General features: G+C 40.9%; 1 protein-coding gene and 1 long non-coding RNA gene across 3 annotated transcripts in view; one reads left to right on the forward strand and one right to left on the reverse strand.

The window, feature by feature from the left end:
* Positions 1–10,676, reverse strand: part of megf11.L (multiple EGF-like-domains 11 L homeolog) — a 211,457-nt gene extending 200,781 nt beyond the window's left edge. Inside the window, exon 1 of one of the 2 annotated variants that reach the window (XM_041586899.1) lies at positions 10,462–10,676. The gene's annotated coding sequence lies outside the window, so the exon portion shown is untranslated. The remainder of the gene's footprint in view (positions 1–10,461) is intronic. The other variant, XM_018253298.2, reaches the window with a different exon arrangement.
* LOC108711500 lies at positions 5,714–20,278 on the forward strand. Its single transcript, XR_001934913.2, has 3 exons — positions 5,714–5,941; positions 17,083–17,214; positions 20,211–20,278. It is a non-coding gene; the product is annotated as an uncharacterized LOC108711500 (long non-coding RNA).
* Positions 20,279–22,645: the final 2,367 nt, after the last annotated feature.

The following is a 22,645-nucleotide window of genomic DNA, read 5'->3' on the forward strand; positions in this document are numbered from 1 at the left end:
AGTTAAGTAACATTTTATAAAGTATTAATATCATTAAATACCCTTAAAATATGTGCACACAGCAATGTAAACTGTGTTCGGATTGTTCAGCATTACACCACATTGTATCATTTTAACTCAGGGCTAATAGATAAAGGTTACAGAAGCTGAACACCCTTTATTTCCCTCTTTAGTAACATAACTTGAACCAGGCCAACCTTGTACCACCCCATATCCTCCTTACCACAGCTCTTCCCCTCCAGCATTGCTGCTGTGCTCACAACCCTCTGGCAGACCTCATGGGTATGGGCCCTGTTGAAGTGGCAACCCCTGCCCCTAGTATGTACACCACAGCCCCACGTTTTAAAGACTGGAATATGACTGCTGCATAAACTTTGATTTGATCAAGAGAGCAAAACAGAACAAAATGACTGTACTTCAATGCAAGTACCAGGTTTTGTTCTGTGGACATTTTTCCACTTTGTAGCTCCATGGGAGGGGCCAAAATGCTTACCCCCCCTAAATCCATTTGAATGTAAATAGCCAGCAAGCAAGTTCCTGCTTAAAGGATAAGTAAACCTTCAAAATAAGTGAATGTAAAGTTATGAGGGTGCTATCCTAAGCATTTTTGTAATGTAGATTCATTATTTATTCTGTTACAATTCCAAGATACATGTACTACAACAGCGCCACCTGCTGGTCATTTCCCCACCAGTCTGACCACCATGTAGTCAAGGAAGTTGTCAGGAGAATGAAAGAACTGCTCTTATGTTCTTCTGCTTAGGAGAAAAATTAGGAACCTTTCTCAAATCTTTCCTAAGCAGAAGAACATCAGAGCAGCCTCTATCTTTCTCCTGACAACTTCCTTGACTACTTGGTGGTCAGACTGGTGGGGAAATGACCAGCAGGTGGCGCTGTTATAACCAAATTCATTCATATTAACAGTACATGTATCCTTTAATATCTTGGAATTAAAAATAAATAAATAATACATATACATTGCAAAAGTGCTTAGAATAGCACCCTCGTCAATTTTACATTTACTTATTTTTAAGGTTTACTTATCCTTTAAGGAAGATCAGTCCTGCTTTGAGTCCTCTGTCTTGCATCACTTCAAGCAGGATGTTAATTTATCCTTAATTTTGGAATCGGTCTATAATGAATTATATAAGTTACATTACTTATACTAAAACAGCATACCTGGGGGCCACAATAACCAATGGCATATTTTATTATATATTTAGTTGACAAATAAATAATTTCCTAAGAATGTTTTGTATATTTTCTACAACTTATCCTACAACATGTTTGATTTAGGTTAAATCTTTAACCTTAAAAGAGAAGGAAAGTCGTCTTACACTTGGGGGTGCCAAATGTTAGGCACCCCCCTGTATTTACTTACCTACAAGTCATTAGGTTTGAGGAGACCTTATACAGATTTAAATAAACAAAAGGAATCCTGGGATGAATTCCAAACAAGCTCCAAGAAAATCCCATTTACATGGGTTTATCCTATAGGCTAAAGCTCACCCACTGGTAGGGATGTAGCGAACTGCAGATTTGGTGTTCGCGAACACCGGCAAAAAATGCGAACGTTCGCGAACTTCGAACACCCGCTAAAATCGTTCGATTCGAACGTTCAAAGGATTTTTCATTCGAATCGAACGTTCGAAGGATTTTAATCGTTCGATCGAAGGATTTTCATTCGAATCGAACGTTCGAAGGATTTTAATCGTTCGAACGAATGGAAATCGTTCGAACGAATGGAAATCGTTCGATTTTAGCGGTCGAATGGTCGAACGATTTGTATTCGAATCGAACGCGAACTCAAAATGCGAACGTTCCCAAACGTTCGCGAACATTAGGCGGACGCGAACGGTCGAAGTTCGCCGGCGAACAGTTCGCTACATCCCTACCCACTGGGTTTTTAAAGCAGAAGCCAGGATAATAGCTGATCCCAACTACAGACCGGTTTAGCCTTTCTTGAGGCTCATCAGTGTAGTGCAGGGTTATCTGATCAGCTATTATCCTGGCTTCTGCTTTAAAAACCCAGTGGGTGAGCTTTAGCCTATGGGATAAACCCATGTAAATGGGATTTTCTTGGAGCTTATTTGGAATTCATTCCCAGGATTCCTTTTGTTTATTTACTTACCTGAAACCCTGGGCCCGTGCTCCTATCAGCAGAAAACTGCACATATATATATATACATATAAATATATAATTACAGTGAAACTTAAATTTTACATCCCTGATTTTAGGTTTTCCCTCATTTTAGATTGTTGTTTTGTGGTCCCACCTATATTTTATGCATAATACATTTCCCTGATTTTACATTTTCCTGTATTTTTTTCTGGAAAACGTAAAATGGGGGTTCTATTGTAATAATGATAAATTAATTATATTTTAGGTTGGACCAAGGACAATGTACTATTTTATTATTACAGAGAAAAAAGAAATAATTTTTAAAAACGTGGATTATTTAAGTAAAATGGAGTCTATGGGAGACGACCATCCTGTAATTCAGAGCTTTCTGCATAATGGGCTTCTGGATAATGTATCACATACATGTATAAAGTAATAATACAAACATTTCATACATTGAGGGGACTTCAACAGGAGGACCTAAAAATAATTTGGCAAGTCAAAAGTCCTAAAATTACATATAGCATGAAACATTATACACAAAAGCACATCTTAATGAACTGGCCCTTGATACCTATAATATTTGATGATGATGTTAGTTCGGATATATATACAGTGACCCCGAACTGTATTTCTGCATGATAAATAAACCATACATTTGTAATCTGAAGCTCTATAACAACCAGCCTTTGGTTAAGTCACACTGGAATAGCTAATGAGATCACGTTCCTCTGCACTCCACACCTGGTTCTCACCAGTAGCCGATGAACACAGTGTGCTAGCCCAGACTGCCAGCTGCTTCCAGGCAGTACAATTATTAGGCCGTATTGATAAAAAAGGATTAAGCAATGTCAAGTAACTGACTTCTCAGCAGAGACAGAGTTAAGATTACGCTGCGCGCAAGATACACAACATAACTTTTCATTTCCACTCCTATTCTTTGAGCTTGCCTTTCTTCTTCTCTCTCTCATTGCTCAGGTTTTCATTATTCTCCATTTGTCAAAGGAGGTATTTTAAAGTCAAAAACGTTTCTCTGCTCCTTGTATGCTGTATTGCTCTTTGAGGCCAAAGGAAAGACATGCTTGTGACAGGACATTCTTCTTGGAACAGAACAAATTGGTTCAGCAATGCTAAGTGACACCACTTTGCCTCACGCTGTAAGTGCCGACCCAGCTGGGAGAGGCTGTCCCCTTGGGACAGCAGGATCCATTGTGATGGATTGTTACCTTGTTCATTGCCGAAGGAAATTTAAGACCCAGCAGTACAATGTTTGGTGAGCCTCTAGGCTTATATATCCACTTGCCTGTTAATGGATGCCTGGCAATGAAGAGGTTAATTATTCTAAATACATGATGAATGATTTGGGCTTAATTTACCATATCCACTTAGTTGTAGGTACTGTGGTGGAAAACTGGACCCCCCAATGTTTTTATATTTTTACATCAGTATGTTACTGTGCCTTCCGTGAGAATTGTGCCCCATTATACAGAATGGACAGATGGCAAGCCCAGCTAACATACTACTGAAGAATAAAACTGATTTTCCTTTTTCTACTTTTTCCACACAATCATAAACAGTGTATATATTTATGCACGCCTCCCACATGTACATTATTATGTATGTTTCATTAAATCACACATTATTTATAGATCATTCATAGAGAACCGGCAGTGCCCTATCCCATGTGGTAATTTAAAGATAAATGATTGCCTGGCAAAAACGTGTGATTTCTTAAGGTCGCACACAGTAGCGATCCTAGAGGGGGGGCGGGCCCTGGTGCGTGATGCGCAGCCGGGCCCCGCCCCCCACCGTACGGCCGCATTTGGCCGCATTTGTTAGTGGCGCACGGACTGCCGGGGGGCCCTGAGGGGGTGCGGGCCCTGGCCGCATGGCCATATTCAGCTCATTTTGAGAAAGGCCTGCCAGTCTGAGTGACTTCTGAGTAGCAGCAAGGATGCAAAGCGACTGCATACACTAGCACTTAAAGGAGAAGCAAACCCAAAATTTAAAAAACCACTACCCCTCTACCCTACATAGACGCCCTCCCTCCTCCCCTCAGCCTAAATGTTACCCTGGGCAAACAAGCCTAACTTTTTACTTACCACTTGGTGTAGATTCAGGCATTGGAGTTTACAGATGCCATCTTCAGCCACTTCGGAATGAGACTGGCGCTTAGGCAATTTTTGTGAGTTTCGCTGCATGCGCAACAGAAAATTGCTCCAACTACGAATGCGCCAATACGTCTGTCTCATTCCGAAGATTACCGAAGAGAAAAAGATGGCGCCCATCAACTCCGCTGGACAAAATCTGCACAGAGGGGTAAGTAAAGACTTAGGGGCATTTGCCCGGTGTAACACTTAGGCTGGGGGAGAAGGGAGGGGGGTCTATGTAGGGTAGGTTTTTTTAACTTAGGGTTTGCTTCTCCTTTAATGAAAATAATGGATAGCAAGGGGTATTGGACAATAGGGCAAATGATTTGGTTAATGGGCCAATTCTTCAGCAGCAGGGGCGATCTGTGGGCTGCTGCCGCCTGAGGCAGCAACCCCGATGCCACCCCCTCTCCACGCTTAAAAGTTTAGTGTTGGAGCAGGTTGAAAGGGGCTGCATCGCTAGCGCAGAAGCACGTACTGTGCTTTCTGCACTAGCAGAGCTGAATTTCCGAAAAAATGGAAATTCGGCTCATAAAGTTACAGGAGGCAGCTTTTTGCCGCCCCTTGTAACTGGCCGTTCACTGCCGCCGGAGGCAAGGTGCTCACCTTGCTTCATGGCAGGAACGGCCCTGTTCAGCAGGTTCACTAATTCCATTTACGATTTGTGATAGCACTAGTGTTTTTGGGCCCGGATTTGTGGAAAGGCCACAAACAGTGGTGTAACTAGATGGGCCTAGGGTTGCCACCTTTTTTGGAAGGCCTTTCTATATATCTAGATTTTTTCCCTATTAATAACCTTGGGGTCAAACATCATTTTTACCGGTTAGGCCGGTAAAAGGCCCGGGCCTAGGGCGGCAGAATTTTAGGGGCGGCATGCAGACGAGATAAGTTTTGCGTAACTTGCATATAAAGGGGGGAGGCTGAAGGGGGAAATGGGGGAAACAATTGGTCCAGGCCTAGGGGCATCCTAATCAGGTACTGACAATGTATTCGGACCCACAGATGCTGCCTACAGCAAGACAGGATTTGTATTTTAATAAAGTAAGTTAAATGCTTGCTGTCTGGATGAATTGTTGTTGTTACTATTAGTTTATGCAGCTCTTTGAAAAAAAACTGCAAATTTTCGTTTTACTTTTGAAGATCTGTTGAAATGTAACTATAAATAATCTGCCATTTTGACAACAATACATTGCACTCTCGGCATATTCGATTAGGTTGAAAAAAGGGGGTGGCGGTCGTAGTATAAGGTGCTGGAAATAGAAGTTGAGTCAATTCAAATGATGGTTTGGTAAAGTAAGTGAAAACTGAAAAACAATACAAATTAAGTGACATCACGCAGTCCATTGAGTGTCATGCAGACCGCTCAAGGAAAAGCTTGTAAACAAACGTCACCCCTGTCCCAGGCGACGGGACCGCTGCTCCGCTTTGCGGCGGGATTTAGGCAAAATCCGCATTCGCTCATAATGTTTTGTGAGAGGAAAGGCTGTGTTCCGTCTCCAGCAGTTACAAGGCAGGACTGTGAGCGAAGCAGACAGCGCCTGGAGACAGTGAAATGCACACAAGCCGCCACAGCCAGTCCCAAGTATTTGTGAGAACGTGAGGAGGCGAAGGGGGAAAGAAGACGCGGCGGAATATAACTTTATTAACAGCCGCGAATGACGCGTTCAAGGTGAACTGCCCAACAATTATTAAGCATTTTAATGTTCAAGCTGCTGTACATAGTAAGCTACAATTTATAGACGCACTACAACCTGCCCCCCGCGAGCTCGGGGTCTGCGACCTCTATTGTTAAGACACTGGTTAATACCATGCCTTTTTTTTTTTTTTTACCTGCAGCTGACCAGTTACAATCTGTTTCTGTAAGATGCTATTGGGGTAGCCCTGTACATAAAGATGAAGCCTGGGACTGCTACAGTAGGTGCACTGACTATATCTATGTTGATACAAAAAGAATTCCTTATTTCCATAGTTTAAAAAGAGTAGTTAAAGGGCACCTGTCGTTTGAAATAGTTTCCCCACCAGAGGTGTTTGCTAAAAGAGCCCACACTCCAATTGGGGGAAACAATTATTTGTTTTTAAAGGGATACTGTCATGGGGAAAAAAAAATTTTTTTTTTCAAAACACATCAGTTAATAGTGCTGCTCCAGCAGAATTCTGCACTGCGATCCATTTCTCAAAAGAGCAAACAGATTTTTTTATATTTAATTTTGAAATCTGTCATGGGGCTAGACATACTGGGGTAAATTCACTAACTGGCGAAAATTAGCCAGCACTGGCTTCGCGAATATCGCAACACTTCGGCAGGCGTGAATTCACCTGGAAAACGCTAGTTCACACAGATCCCAAGTTGTGCAGAGGGTACCGAAAGCTTGGCGAAATTATACTCAGCAGTTCGAAGTTACGCTAGCGTTGGCTAATTAGCATACGGCGTGCAGTTAAACTACAATGGCCGTATGTGTTCCAGCAAATACATTACACTACACAAGGCCAGGGAACCTTAATAAAATTATAATACACAAAAGCCATGAATATCCTTAAATGATATCCTTATAAACGGTGAGTTCTGATGTCATCAGTTATAAACGGCGAGTTCTGATGTCATTTCTGTCACATGATTTACTGAAATTTGTGTATTATAATAAATAAAGTACCCCAAGTTGTAAAATATGAGGCTATTAGAAGTTGCCTCGGAGTTCCATGACCTGTATAAAAACACGAGGCCGAAGGTCATGATGGTCATGAAACTCCTTGGTAACTTATAATATCCTTATATTTTACAAGAGGGGGTACTTTATTCACTATATATAGAGTTGTTATATTGCCCTACACATGTGCCCACAGTATTGTTTATGTGCCATATGTTATCAAATGTAGGGGGAAAAGAAGGGTACCCCCCCAAAGAAAATTTACAATCTTTTTCAGTCTATCACCCTTTAAATAGGAAAAAACGCCAGCATTTTTTGGGACTTAGAAAAATTTTCAACTTTTTTTGAGGAACTCATATCTACTCTATTGCACTTCGTCTGGTCTGAGGTGGCAAAGGCAAGTCTGGCGCAAGAGGTAACGGTCAGTAAAATCAAAAACTTAGTGAATTTGCATAGTAACGCTCTTTCGCCAGACCGAAAATTCGCCTGGCGTTAGAGTGTGAAGTTGCGCCAGAGTCTCCTTGGTGTAAATTACGCCAGCGAAATTACACCAGCTGCCGTTAGTAAATCGGCGATGTGACGAAGTATTAAAAAAAAATTTTGTTACTGTTCCTTTAAACAAGTGATTAGGGCAGCAAGGAGAGGTAGAGTATGTGCCTAGGGTGCAACAGTGGGGAGGTGCTACACACATCAGGGCCAGAACTAGGGGTAGTCAGAAGAAGAACGTGCTGGAGGGCGCTGGGCACTTACCTCTTGCCTACATACCCCTAGTCCTGGCCCTTGAGTCCCGGTCCTGCCTGCTCTCCACAGGTGGTGGAAAAGAGTTTTAATGGTGCATTTGTGATGTGTGAGTCAGGAATAACTCAATGCATCTCTGGTTCCAAGACATGGAATCTTCGGAAGCAGAGTAGTATGTTTCCCCAGTCTGACCCACAATGGTCACCCAAATTTTAACACAAATCGCCCAACTGGCAGTAAACCTGTGAGACGCACATCAGTATGGTGCATATAGTCAAAAAGCTATCCAACCCCTTCTTGAAGCTATCTAATTTCTCCGTTAGTACAACCACTTCAGCTCAATGTAAAAAAAAAAAGTTTTTTCTCCCGTGGCCAATAAAGCACCTGAAAATACCTGGCCCTACTGATTTGCTGGAATCACTGCACCGTTCAGTTATATAGCATCTTGTCTGTCACAGCCTTGAAGTGGCTCTGGGTACTACTATAGGCGCTACTGTGTTATCTCCACCGGTCTACAGGTGCTGTTATGCTTCTACCCCTACTGCAACTATAGGCGCTACTGTGTTATCTCCACCGTTCCACAGGTGCTGCTGTGCTTCTACCCTTACTGCTACTATAGGTGCTACTGTGTTATCTCCACCGTTCTACTAGTGCTGCTGTGCTTCTACCCCTACTGATACTATAGGCACTACTGTGTTATCTCAACCATTCTACAGGTGCTGCTGTGCTTTTACCCCTACTGCTACTATAGGTGCTGCTGTGTTATCTCCACTGTTCTAATAGTGATGCTGTGCTTCTACCCCTACTGCTACTATAGGCTCTACTGTGCACTTACTTATAAAGCATCATAATATTCGACTATGCTGCACAATATATAGGTGTATACATCAAGCATACAGCTTACATACAACTATTGATCGATAACAGTTAAAGGGGACCTGTTCACTAGAGCTTACAATCTATATGTGCTGCTGTGCTATTATGCCCAGTGCATACCTTACCACAACTGTGACTGTAGGTGCTAAAGTTCTATTATCTCCACTGTGAATATAATTCTCTTTTTAAATATAGTCGCAACTGTGCTATAATATCCATTGCTACTATAGGCATTACTGTGCTTTTATCCCCACTACTACTACTATAGGAGCAACTGCTTTAATCCCCATTGCTTTTATACTTGCTGCTGTGTCATTATCCCCACTGCTACTATGGGTGCTGCTGTGCTATTATCCCTGCTGTTACTATGGGTGCTACTGTGCTTACATCTCCACTGCTACTATTGGTGCTACTGTGCTATTATCCCTGCTGCTCCTATGGGTGCTACTATCCCCATTGATGTTATAGGTGCTACTGTGCTACTATCCCCACTGCTACCAAAGATGCTGCTGTGCTATTATCCCCACTGCTACTATCGGGGCTATTGTGCTATTATTCCTGCTGCTCCTATGGGTGCTACTATCCCCATTGCTGTTATAGTGCTATTGTGCTACTATCCCCACTGCTATCATAGGTGCTGCTGTGCTATTATCCCCACTGCTAATATCAGTGCTGATGTGCTATTATCCCTGCTGATACTATGGGTGCTACTGTGCTACTATCCCCACTGCTAGTATAGGTGTTATCCTACTATTTCCACTGCTACCATAGGTGCTGTTGTGTTATTATCCCTGCTGCTACTATGGGTACTACTGTGCTATTGCCCCCACTGCTACTACAGGTGCTACAGTGCTGTTATCCTTACTTTTCCTATAGTCGTTGCTTTGCACATATTTATAAAGCACTAACATATTCCACAGCAACGTACAACAGGATGGTGTATGCAGCTTACATAGAAATATTGACCTATACAGAAGGGAGAGAGGGCTCTGTTTAATAGAGGTACAAACCAGGGAGTAAAGTCACCAGAGGAACACTATAAATATGCAACTCTGGGAACCACATACTCCAGCTGTTGCACAACTGCAATTATCAGGTCCCCCAGTGGGCATGTAGTTTTGCAGTAGCTGGAGTGCCAAAGGATGCCCATCCCTGCACAAACTGTGGGCATGGTGAGTGGTTCTGGGGGTGGGGGGAAGCACAGGTGCACATGCAGCTAATAGGTACATGATATTGACTGGTTAAGCAGAAAGTGTTGGAGCTGTGCGGTCTCATTGACAAGCCCACCTGCCCTGCAGACTGGTCCTCATATACATTCAATTATACATTCATTTATACACAGGACAAGATGCAATACAAGAATACACAAATTAAATGCCAATAACATCATCAGACTGTAAGAAATTACTCCAGGGCCCAAAATACTGCATTAAATCAATGTGTACAGGCAGGGGACTAACTGTCAGTATGAACCCAACAGCAGCAGCAGTAGCTGCCAATGCCCGGCTCAGCGATGTGAGAAACGAGTGCGCTCGGGACTGATCATAGGGAGCGGGGCAGATACCGGACAGCAATGACTGCAGACAATGACTGCAATGCTCTGCACAACCAGGGACTGGATTTAGGCAGTAAAATCAGAAGTTTGCACTGGCCCTGCTGCCGCTACATCGTAATGCAAAGTGATACCCAAAAATAAAAGTATTTCCATTCATATTTCCAAGGCAAACGTGTGTTTCAATGGGCTTCAAGGAAAGTACCAAGACTGGGGGTTTATTCGGTATCAGGAGGCTCGCTCTAAGTTTCTAATGAAGGGCTGGATGTACAACGTTTCAAGCAGAGATTCGTCCTGTCTGTGCCGTGACTAACCGATCCGAATCAGCACCCACCTATCTCAGGTACCCCCGTGTATTTACATTAACCCGGCTCTTACCTTCTGCTCCGAACTGCCAGCCAGAGGGGTGATAATCAGAGAGGTCTCCTGTCTCCTGCTCTCCTGTCAGTCATTATGGAGAGGATGAGCACCAACACCCGTCCCCAACCCCCCCTCCCTTTCCCAGCCCCGGGCTGCTCCTCCACGTGTCCCGACTCAGTTGATGATGGTCCAGGCAGGGGGCACGTTCCCTCCCCTTGGTGATGACTCAATCTCAGTCCCTTTTTGACTGCTTGGAGGGTGCTCGGTGCTCGGCTGTCGCTCAGCTTCCCTTGCAATGCGCAGCCCGGATCATTGATCACAGGTCAGGCTGCTGAATAAGCTATTAACTCCTCTGTGAGTACAGGACAGCGCTGCTGCTGCTCCTCTCTCTCTCTCGCTCTCTGAATATGGGCTGAACACTGCCAGGCAAGGCAACCTCCTCCCCGCATAGACATAGGGGGATTCCACTTCTCAATGGCATTTAAATTCAATTGTTATATAAAAATAAATATCTGTGCGATTGCTTGTGTTGAGCTGCAACTCCCTGCCAGCTTTCAGAAATTAGTGGGAGTCATTTTCGGACTGGGCTTCCTAGTGCCCACCAGAATATCCGACAGACCTTCCTTGACAAGTACATGCAAAGCCTGCTAAATGGAATATGTTACATGGCTCTGTAGTGTGAATAAAACAGAGTTGAATATAATTATTCTGCAGTGGGTTTGTAATCTCTGCTTTATATATAAACATAAAAAAGCACCATGTTCATTTCCAGGGGTTTATTAATCAAAGTCTGAATTTATCTCAATATTTTTTGCTGTTACAAACACCTATCAAATCCGCTCTGGTTTTTTAAGCTTATTTATTATTACATTTTCCCGAAAAATTTGCTTTGCGGTAAAAAAATTCGGGTTTTTTTTTTTTACAATTTTCATCTGAAAACTTTGGGGTATTGCACGAAACCCAGCACACATCAAAAAATCATTGTGACTTCTCCTATTGACTTATATGCAATAGGTCTGAGATGCCGGATTTTCCCATCCTCTGGGTTTAATTAATTCCAAAAAATTGTATTAAAAAAAAAAATGATTTTTGCTTTCAGAGTTTAGTAAATAACCCACTTAAAGTTTGAATTTCACTGTTTAGAAGTCTGACAGCAAAGTCTGGATCTGGAAGAGAGCACTACCTGTCTAAATGCTTAAAGGGATGGTTCACCCTTAAGTTAACTTTTAGTATGTTATAGAAGGGCTAATTCTAAGCAACTTTTCAATTTCAATTTTTTTTATAGATTTTTATTTCTTTGACTCCTTCTTCTAACTATTCTCAACTTTCAAATGGGGTCACTGTCCCCCTCTAAAAACAAATGCTCTGTAAGGCTACACATTTGTTGCTAGAATAATTTGGACCCTAGTAACCAGCTTGCTGAAATTGCAAACTGGAGAGCTGCTGCATAAATAGCTAAATAACCAGAAAACCACAAATAATAAAAACCGAAAACGAATGGCAAATTGTCTCAGATTATCACTCACTACATCATACTAAAAGTTAACTCAAAGGTGAACAACCCCTTTAATACAATACCAATTGGGTGGAGGAGAATAGTCTGAGTTTATTTCCTATGGTTTTGGTAAAGACCAGTGGTCCCACTACATTGTTCAGTAACAATTCTGGACTTCCTACTTTGTGGCCAAAGTTTTATGAAGGCCAACAAGAAAACATCACCAAAATCTAGTGGATAGTCTTCCCAGAAGAGTAGAAGCTCTTATATCAGCAAAGGGAGAACAAATCCTTGGTTTGAAAATTAATTATTGGACAGGCAAGTCTCTGCATTCTTTTGACCATAGACTATTAAAAATTGATCAATTTAGCCCTACAGAGCTTACTCTGAGTCAACTGTTACACCTGGTACATTTGCTACTGACGTTCCCCTGACATACTATACATATTAACTAATAAACTAGAACATTTTAGACTAGAGCCTGCACATGGTTTACTGGGTAGCTAGCTTGAGGGAGGATGTTTAAACTTAAACTTTAGAAAAATGGTCAAAATAAAAAAATATGAGAGCAGCTGATTAAAGTCATTATTGCTGGTGTAAATCTGAACACAAATGACATGAAGCCAACACTGTATGTTTTGAACAGAAGCCAACTATAGGTATTTTTAAGGGTTAGTCCCAAGTTTAGAACCTCTCTCTCTCTCTCTGAAAGTTTTTTCTTAAGTTTTATATAAAATCATTTGTAAAGCATAATATACAAGGTTCAAGGCAGGGTGCAAAGTACAAAAAATGGGGAAGAAATGCCAAATTGGCTTTTTCTTTTTTTTGCACTGAGCAGAAAGACCTGCATCTGCTCCATGAATACAGTGCTGCCTGCATTCATCAGTGCTGTATTCATGAGAGATAGGCATGGGGGGCATATAGGCATCCCCCATCCTGCCCCCTGTCAATTCTGTTATTGCACACAAGGGACACTAGCCCCTCATAAAAATGTTGTTGTCCAATGGGAGGTGTAGAGTGCAGCCAGACCATTGGTGGCGGTTGTTCTTGAGAAGATAAGCACTAAGGGAAGCGACTTTGCACCAGTTAGTGACTGAGGTTATTGTAAATTACCTCTTGAGTAGGTTTTCTCAGTAATCAATATGCAATGAAAAAGGCAAGTGTAATGATTAGGTTTGTTTGAATTATATTCCATGTGTCAAACGAATCAAGTAACACAGATGTAAAATTAGTTTTAAATGTGGACAAATCTGAGTAATCCAAAATTAGTCTTAGCAAAGACTGAAACACAAACAAACCTGTTTATAGGACATTTAAGCCTTACTTTTTGTACCCTAAATGCTAAATACCATAAATACCCCCAGCTGGTACTTCCCAGTGAGTAGTGATGGGCTTATTTCTCCCGTTTTGCCCAAAAATTTGCAAATTTCCTGCAAAATCCGCGAAACAGCAGAAAAATCGAAAAAAATTGTGAAATTGGAAAGTTCACAAAAAATCATGAAAGTCAGATGTTTTCCCTAAAAAATCGTGCATTTTGAAGGTTTTCACTAAAAAATCGTGAAATTTGACAGATTTCACAAAAAAATTGTGAAATTTGAAGATTTTCACTAGAAAATCTTGAAAATTGGACATTTTCACGAAAAAATCAGAAATTGACGACAATGAATTTTGTCCGTGGGAGATTTGCGAATATATTCGCCCGCGGCGAAACGTGGCAATTCGCAGCGAATTAGTGCCAGGTGAATTTATTCGCCCATCACTACCAGTGAGCACCACGGAGTGTTGTTTTCTTTTTTTTTTTCTTCTTTCTTCAATGGCCTGATGCCGGCGCATGTGCGGTAGAGTAAAAACGAGTGTTTTGTTTAAAGTACAGGTTTCACTCTACTGCCCATATTCATTTGTGTGAAAAAGGGACGACCGCTGCATGGTGCTTGCTTAAAAATACCCCGGGCCAGTGCAGTTTCCTGATAAGAAGAGCACCGGCCCAGGGTATCAGGTAAGTGCACCAGCCCGGGGCATCAGGAAAGTGGTTATAATCACTGGGTGGTGCTTAACATTTGACCCCCCAGTGAACCTTTCCTTCTACTTTAAAGGGATACTGTCATGGGAAAAACGTTTTTTTTTTTTTTCAAAATGAATCAGTTAATAGTGCTGCTCCAGCAGAATTCTGCACCGAAATCCATTTCTCAAAAGAGCAAACAGATTTTTTTATATTCAATTTTGAAATCTGACATGGGGCTAGACATATTGTCAGTTTCCCAGCTGCCCCTGGTCATGTGACTTGTGCTCTGATAAACTTCAGTCACTCTTTACTGCTGTGCTGCAAGTTAGAGTGATATCACCCCCTTCCTTTCCCCCCCCCCATCAGCCTAACAACAGAACAATGGGAAGGTAACCAGATAACAGCTCCCTAAAACAAGATAACAGCTGCCTGGTAGATCTAAGAACAACACTCAATAGTAAAAACCCATGTCCCACTGAGACACATTCAGTTAGATTGAGAAGGAAAAACAACAGCCTGCCAGAAAGCATTTCTTTCCTAAAGTGTAGGCACAAGTCACATGACCAGGTGCAGCTGGGAAATTGCCAAAATGACTATCCCCATGTCAGATTTCAAAATTGAATATAAAAAAATCTGTTTGCTCTTTTGAGAAATGGATTTCAGTGCAGAATTCTACTGGAAAAGCACTATTACCTGATGCGTTTTGAAAAAAACATGTTTTCCGATGACAGGATCCCTTTAAGCAAGTTTTGTGCATGGGTCAAAACCAAAGGAGGAAGGTGATTCTGGGAGGGTTGTGTGTGTAATGGGCAGCTTTCTTCAGAAAACTATTTAAAGGGGAATATTCAATGACTTCTTCATTCTTACTCCTTTCTTTTAAGGGATGTCATTGTGTCTTCTGTGAAGATCTTAAAGGGATACTGTCATGGGAAAACATGTTTTTTTCAAAATGCACCAGTTAATAGTGCTGCTCCAGTAGAATTATGCACTGAAATTTGTTTCTCAAAAGGGCAAACAGATTTTTTTATATTTAATTTTGAAATTTGACATGGGGCTAGACATATCAGTTTCCCAGCTGCCCCCAGTCATGTGACTCGTGCGCTGATAAAATTCAGTCACTCTTTACTGCTGTACTGCAAGTTGTAGTGTTATCACCATCCCCTTCCCCCCAGCAGCCTAGCGACAGAACAATGTGAAGCAGTGTCGGGGGCCAGACCCCTCTTCTGATATAGGAATTATTTTAAAAAAACGTTTTCTTTCGGCGCCGCGCATGCGCGCTGTTTGCGCATTCATGCGTGTGGCCCGATCGGCTCCTCACAGGAGGGGGGCCAGAGGGGGCCCTGGACAGCGGTCCCGGTGGGCCCAGGGCCCCCCAGTCTGACCCTGATGTGAAGGTAACCAGATAGCAGCTCCCCAATACAAGATAACAGCTGCCTGGTAGATCTAAGAACAGCACTCAATAGTACAATCCAGGTCCCACTGGGACACATTCAGTTACATTGAGTAGGAGAAACACTAGCCTGCTAGAAAGCAGTTCCATCCTAAAGTGCTGGCTCTTTCTGAAAGCACATGACCAGGCAAAATGACCTGAGATGGCGCCTACACACCAATATTACAACTAAAAAAAATACACTTGTTGGTTTAGGAATTAAATTTTATATTGTAGAGTGAATTATTTGCAGTGTAAACGGTGTCATTTAGTAATAAAAACAACACCCTAAAATTTAAGGAATGAACTTCCTGAGATTATTGTAGGACCCCTGTATACTGTATATGTGTACAAAGTGAAGATGTCCCCAATTGAAGGGGCAGTTCACCTTCAGATAACTTATTGTTTTTAAATAGTACACAAAAAATATACTTTTTAATCATACTGCTTTATTTTATAATGTTTTCCTAAAATGAACTTTTTAAAATGGAATTAATTTTCTTTCCATCCTCTCATGTTTGCCAGCAGCAGTTCTGTAAGCCTGGTCTAGAAAAAATCATTATTTCTGGTGTACTGTTTGAAAAAAAATTAGTTTTGTGAAGGTTCCCCTTTCCTGATGTAAACAATCACCATTTTAGTCTATATTTATTACACAGATCATCTATTCCCTTTATAAACTTAGCTGCCCATGTCAGAACCAACTCTAGTTTCATATGTCCTTTTTATGTATTGGAAATCAAAACTGCAGCACATTCGGTGAGAAAACAAAATATAGAAACTGTTACAAGCCTGTGTAAAATACCAAATGAAATTAGCAACAATCCACTATTACATCATTACATCAAATAAATGTAATAATAATGATATTATCCAGAAACTATAAAAGAGAAAAATGTCATAGTGTTAAATCATCTGTAATTATACAAATGTTTTGTATAAAATTAAAGGGGGGGGGTTATATACTGATATCTAAATTTATCTCATAATTTAAATAAAAAAAGCTCAACCAAACTACCATATCTGATTTTGCCTTATTTATTAATAAAATAACTCAAATAAATTGGATCGATAAAAAATCTCTTGTATGATTTTTTCAGACTTTTTTCCCCGCATTGATCCATTTTTTGGGGTTTTGCTTGAAAAACCCAGAATTTTTCAGATTATAAAGCTAAACCCAGTGCAGGCCACAATATTTTGCAATTAGGTTAGGGACATCTTCCATTGACCTCAACAGGTCTGATATGGTGGATTTTCAGATTCAGGCTTTTTGCAGCATCGGAGTATAATATATCTAGAAAAATTTTAGTTATTTTTTTTCCCACTAATAATTCGAGGGTTTTTTTCCCCCCAAACAGCCCAACCAGATAAATTTGAGGCTTAGTAAATAACCCCCTTACTGTAGGCTTTGCCTAGGCATTATAATATCCATGTTCTTACAGAACTCTTCAAAGCCATGTCTCTTTTACTGAGGGCTTGCTTTTTCAATTAGTGGCTAGCTTGTTCCATTGCTGATCTTTGCTTATCAACCCTCAGTATTTGTGTTCTATCTCTTGTTAACTCCTGGTCATGCGCTGTTTTAGTTCTACCCAATGTTTTCTTCTCTGCATAATTCATTAAGTCTACAGTGTCTGAGTAAGGAGGAGCTAAAATAATACACATAAAGGAAAACCAAAGTGTAACCGTAAAGTTTTTTTTTTTTTTTTTTTACGGCAGCACACCAGTGCGTATATTTGCTATCTTTGGACCTTTCTCTTCAATGAAAAATACACAGGACTACAGTACTTATCCATTGAGTGCCTCGCCACCATCTTTAAACAGTGTACGACAGCAGTGCAACAATCACAGGTAACATTTCCTAGGCCACTGTGTTTATAGGGATGCACCGAATCCAGGATTCAGTTTGGTATTCGGCCAGTATTCAGCCTTTTTCATCAGGATTCGGATTCAGCCTAATCTTTGCGCCTGGTCAAACCGAATCAAAATCCTTGAAATCATTTGATTTTGTCTTCACAAAACAAGTAAATGAAAAATTTTTAGCCCCACGTGTAGATCTCCCATCCTTATTTGCATATGCAAATTAGGGTTCTGATTAGGTTTGGTATTCGGCCAAATCTTTCATGAAGGATCCGGGGGTTCAGCCAAAACAGTGGATTTGGTGCATCCCTATTTTTTAAAGTAGCACTGGGTCTGGGGTTAGCCAGTATATTAACTAGGGGGCTTAACTAGCACCCCCAATGTATTACACTTTTGTTTAAGAAGTTCAAGTCATGATCAGCTGGTCATACTGACAACGACATAAGATTATGGACCTCGGGTATCACCTTCTTATATTTGACAGAAGGGGGTACATTATTCCATTTATATATACATACACATAGAAATACTTGTGGGGATTTGCTCAATTGGTGGCTGCAGTGCTTGCATAACATGGTGAACAGCAAGTGGAGTTTGTAAACAGGACCGGGCCTGCTCGTTTATTCAGCAAAATAACACAGTTCAAGTGAAAAAGGAAAGCAGCTTAATTCTGCATAGCATAAATCCAAACAGTCAGGAACTTTCAATGCCGCCTTAAGGTGGCCATACACGGGCCGATAAAAGCTGCCGACAGACTGTGTCGGCAGCTTATTGGCCCGTGTATGGGGGCCCCCGACGGGCTTCCCCGATCTCGATCGGATGGGACAGAAAATCCCATCGGATCGCGACCGCATCTGTTCGTTGATGCGGTCCCGCGATCCGACTGCCCGTTTGCCGAATGCTAGGATCCGATCGTTGGGCCCTAGGGCCCACGATCGGATCTGCCCGATATTGCCCACCTCAAGGTGGGCATATCGGAGGGAGATCCGCTCGTTTGGCGACATCACCAAACGAGCGGATCTATCCATGTATGGCCACCTTTACAAGCCCCAGTACCTCTCCCATTGAGTGTGGCTGGCTTGGTTTTAGGGAACCTGATCTCTCCTCTCAGTGCTTCCCCCTTCTCACTGTTCTGAATTGTAACACTCCTTTTACTACTCAGTCAGCTGAACATGCTCCTGTCACAAAATCCGTAATGAACCTAGGAATGGGAGCTTCATCCCACCCAATGCTCTACAAAGCCTCCGGACTCCAGGACCCAGATCAGAAATTCAAAACAACTCGGAGACAACCCATAAGCTTGTTCTCTGCCTTTATCTATTCCCTGGAGCCCCTCACCGTGTATAGGTAAGAAACCTAGGTGAAATATAGACACCATTTATTATTTTCCAGCTGCTGTCTCACATACTGTAGATAGTGATTAGAGGAGAGACGTTATCAAACCAATTTATTACAGATAGAATAGAAAAACTATTTCTGTATTAATACAGAAAAAGAATGTAGCATTAAAAAACAGTGGTGCACCTACTTAGGGCGGAATGTGTTTGCATGCATCTGGAGGCCAGAGGAGTACAAATCCAGAGGTGAAGGCCCAGGTACCCATCCTGCACTATTTGGTGTCTTCTAATATCCTTATATTTTACAATAAGGTATAAAGTACCTTTGAAATATTTGGTGCTTATTAATGTCACTTTTGTCACACAACTCATTCACACTTATGTATTGTAAAGCATAATGTGCCTCCTACTGTATAAGAAATAATAGAATTAACCTCAGGTTTCATGACCTGAATAGGAGTAATCAGCCTGTGGCTATGTGCCCTTATATTATAATGGAGCACTTCAGTGACTTTGATTATCCTTATATTTTACAATAGAAGTAAAATATTCCGCAAATAACCTCTGATATGATGCTTAGTGATTTAACTTTCCCAAAGTAAAATGCTTCCCTGAGGATGGCAAACAGTTGCGTTTTCAAAGATTAGGGTGGATTATATGCTTTTAGTGATCTTTTAACAGGTATCTACTATAGCGCTGTATTGTAAATTACACATACCCTAGAGTGTTGCTAATCTAAGTGAATTTTTAAAAATACATAGTAATATTAGCAACTCAGCTCAGCAATGTGCCTTGTTTTTGCCTTAGATCAGCATTGCACATATGCATGAGACTATTAATCGTTATATCATAATGGAATTGCCCTGTGTTTATGCAGCGGATACTGTATAGTATTATTATTCGAGTATGAATAGTGAAGGCTTTTCTTGCATAGCATAATGCTGCTTCCCATATACATTCAGAAAGATTTGCAGGCAATAAAAATAGTCCCTAATTCCAGGCCTGGATTTCTGGAAAGGCAGCAAAGTTTTAGGGGTGGCATATCACTCCGTTAGCTACTGATTGTGACAGAACCACACGCATTTGAAACTCCCACCCACACCAGTCCACAGTCCAGCTCAGTTCTCCCTTTGCTATGCTCAGAGCAGCGGGGGACAGGGTTTATGGAGAAGCAAGTGGGGTGATGTTTGCAAGTGGAAAGAGGGAGGTGCACATAGTCACAAGCAGGAGTCTGGAGGGTGCCTTCCTATGGACGAATCATTTTAAAATCTGGCCATGCATAATTCAAAAACCATGAAAAATGAAGACAAATTACAGGATGTCCAAGAAAATGACTCTCTGCAAACTCAATACACAAACAGTTTTAGCCAATAAGACCCAGAATGCCACAGAAAGAACAGTTCATCCAATGGGAAGCAATGTAAGACAATTTTAAGTGTATTTTGGGTGATATTGTGGATACACCACACCATTGCCCTTAAAAAGGCATTTCTAATGGTATATATGTGTATGTATATATGTGTATGTAGTTGTAAATATTAATTTTCACCAGAGCTTCTTAACCTCTTATTCAGGGGGACCTAAATAATTGACTTTCTAGCCCAAAAATCACTTTATTTAACTAATAGTCGTTTTAATTTTCTATTGTAGAAAGGTATTTCACTGTACTTAAGGGAATCACAGTGACCCACAGTAAACCGCATTGGGGTCCACAAGGTAAGTTAAGTTATACTCAAATATTTCTACAGTTGTCAAGCTTCCTCATTAACAATCTTTGATCAGTCCTATCTATTGATTTCTGGATGTCATCTAACCAGCAGCATTTCCTATATTACAGAGATTATACTGGTATACACAAGTGTATAAAGATTTTACCTTACACACTCCCTACATAAACCCAATAGGTTAAGAATTCCCTTTCCGACTAGATAATGCCTGAAAATTCTGATAAATATTTAAAGGGGATGCAAACCCAAATATATAATTTTGCATAATGAAAGCAAATTTCATTCTAAGCAACTTTCCAATATACATTAACTAGAAATTGATTGATTTTGCAGGTTATTTGTATATGTAATTGCTACCAGAAGCAGCATCTATTTGTCATTTGCTATTTTTTCTGCTGTTCTTTCTGGCTATATGTACTATTGTAACAATGTTGTGATTCTAAGCTCTTACATTTCCCTCAAACCATTGTACCCTTAGATTCTCATTCTTTACAGGTCTACTGTGGTAATTGGAGTCTTGGTTAGAGGTAAGCTGACTTTTGCAATATTGTGTCAATGTAGTATGTAGTCGGAACCAGCAGTGCAGAAAATAGCAAAAGATACTGCTTTCCAATAAACATTCAAGGGAATGTGGGAACTGGCATTTTACCTATGGGGGAACTAACTACTACAACATTGTTTCAATGGCAAATGTAGTCAGAAAAAGTAGTGAAGGCAAAAGACAAGACCCTTTAACCAAACAGCAGAAAACAAGATTATGTGTAAATTATTATCAACTGTAGTCTGGTAGTACACCTGTAAACATTCAATAACATATGTGGTGGTCATCGAAAACTGCGGGTCTTATACTTCTGAGCTATTAAAATGTTCCCTTTTTTTCCAAATGAACAGAGCGGTATCAGCTCTCAGTCTTAAAGGACTGTATCACCCTCCTAATTAGCTGCAGAGGCTCATCGGAAATCATCTGTGAGTTCTTTCTTGGCTAAGGAACAGAGCATGCTGTGTAGGAAAGCAGGCCAGTGCCTGGAAATCCCCGGAAGAGAGGGAGAGAGAGAGAAATATAAAGAGAATCCAAATCTGTGGAGGGTTGGATATATAAAATATATATTTATAGCCTTTATTCTCCAAAGTGATTAAAGAGCTCAAGCTGGTCACACAAAGGCAGATTTGTTTATACCATTTAGTAATGTCTCACTGATTGGCATGATCATTGTTTCATTGGATGGCCATAAATAATCATTTTAGCAGATCCCACTCTGGTGCAATCAAATCGCTGCTGACCAGCCAATATGGGAAACAATAGGTCAAAATGAGACCTAGCAGCATGTTATTGTATTGGTGAGAGCTGCTTGATAAGTTATAAGGCCAAACTACGCTTAATTCTGAACTATATGGTAAGGGTTACCAGTCTTTTGTTGATTTCCTTCATATTTTGACTGTGTAAAATCTTGGCAGCCCTATTTTATTAATGTATTTCTGCAAAAATGCAAAAACTTTTTAAATCGGGCCTCACATGTGACATGAAGATGCTGTAAAACCCTCTTCATACTAATCATACTTACCAGAAGTAAAAAGTATTCACATACTGTATGCTTTAATAAAGCATGTTTATGCACGATATTGTGCTTCTAAAACATGAATATGAATTAACCTTTTGGTTACTAATGGAATTTTATAAACATTGAAACCAATTATTGTGGAGTGCTTTGGTGTCATTATAGCTGTATAGGTCATACTTATTTTGTGTTAGAACACAACCAGTTATTTGGCTTTACTTTCCCCACTGTATTCATTTGTTGTATTTTATTTATTGAATAATTCTAGATCTCTTTCATTTGCTGGGGGCAGTCAGAATGTGGATTTTTGTTCTTTAAAAACATAATTTTACCATTTTTCTTAGGAAAAAGTGGTAGATCTTTGTGTCATCAACAAAAACATGCATGTTGCAATTCATACCACTAGCAATAATACTAAAGGCCATTCTCACCAACTCTAACTGGTCTTCAGGCTGAGCCCCCCCCCAGTCACTGCTCCAATCCCACCAAGGGAGCCAGCCCCATAGTTTCAAAACAACTGCCTTAAAGGGATACTGTCATGGGGAAAAAACATTTTTCAAAATGAATCAGTTAATAGTGCTGCTCCAGCAGAATTCTGCACTGAAATCCATTTCTCAATTTTGAAATCTGACATGGGGCTAGACATATTGTCAATTTCCCAGCTGCCCCAAGTCATGTGACTTGTGCTCTGATAAACTTCAATCACTCTTTACTGCTGTACTGCAAGTTGGAGTGATATCACCCCCCTCCCTTTTTCCCCCCAGTAGGGATGTAGCGAACTGTTCGCCCGCGAACTAGTTCG

The sequence above is a fragment of the Xenopus laevis genome, chromosome 3L, assembly GCF_017654675.1.
Source record: "Xenopus laevis strain J_2021 chromosome 3L, Xenopus_laevis_v10.1, whole genome shotgun sequence".
Taxonomy (NCBI): Eukaryota; Metazoa; Chordata; class Amphibia; order Anura; family Pipidae; genus Xenopus; species Xenopus laevis.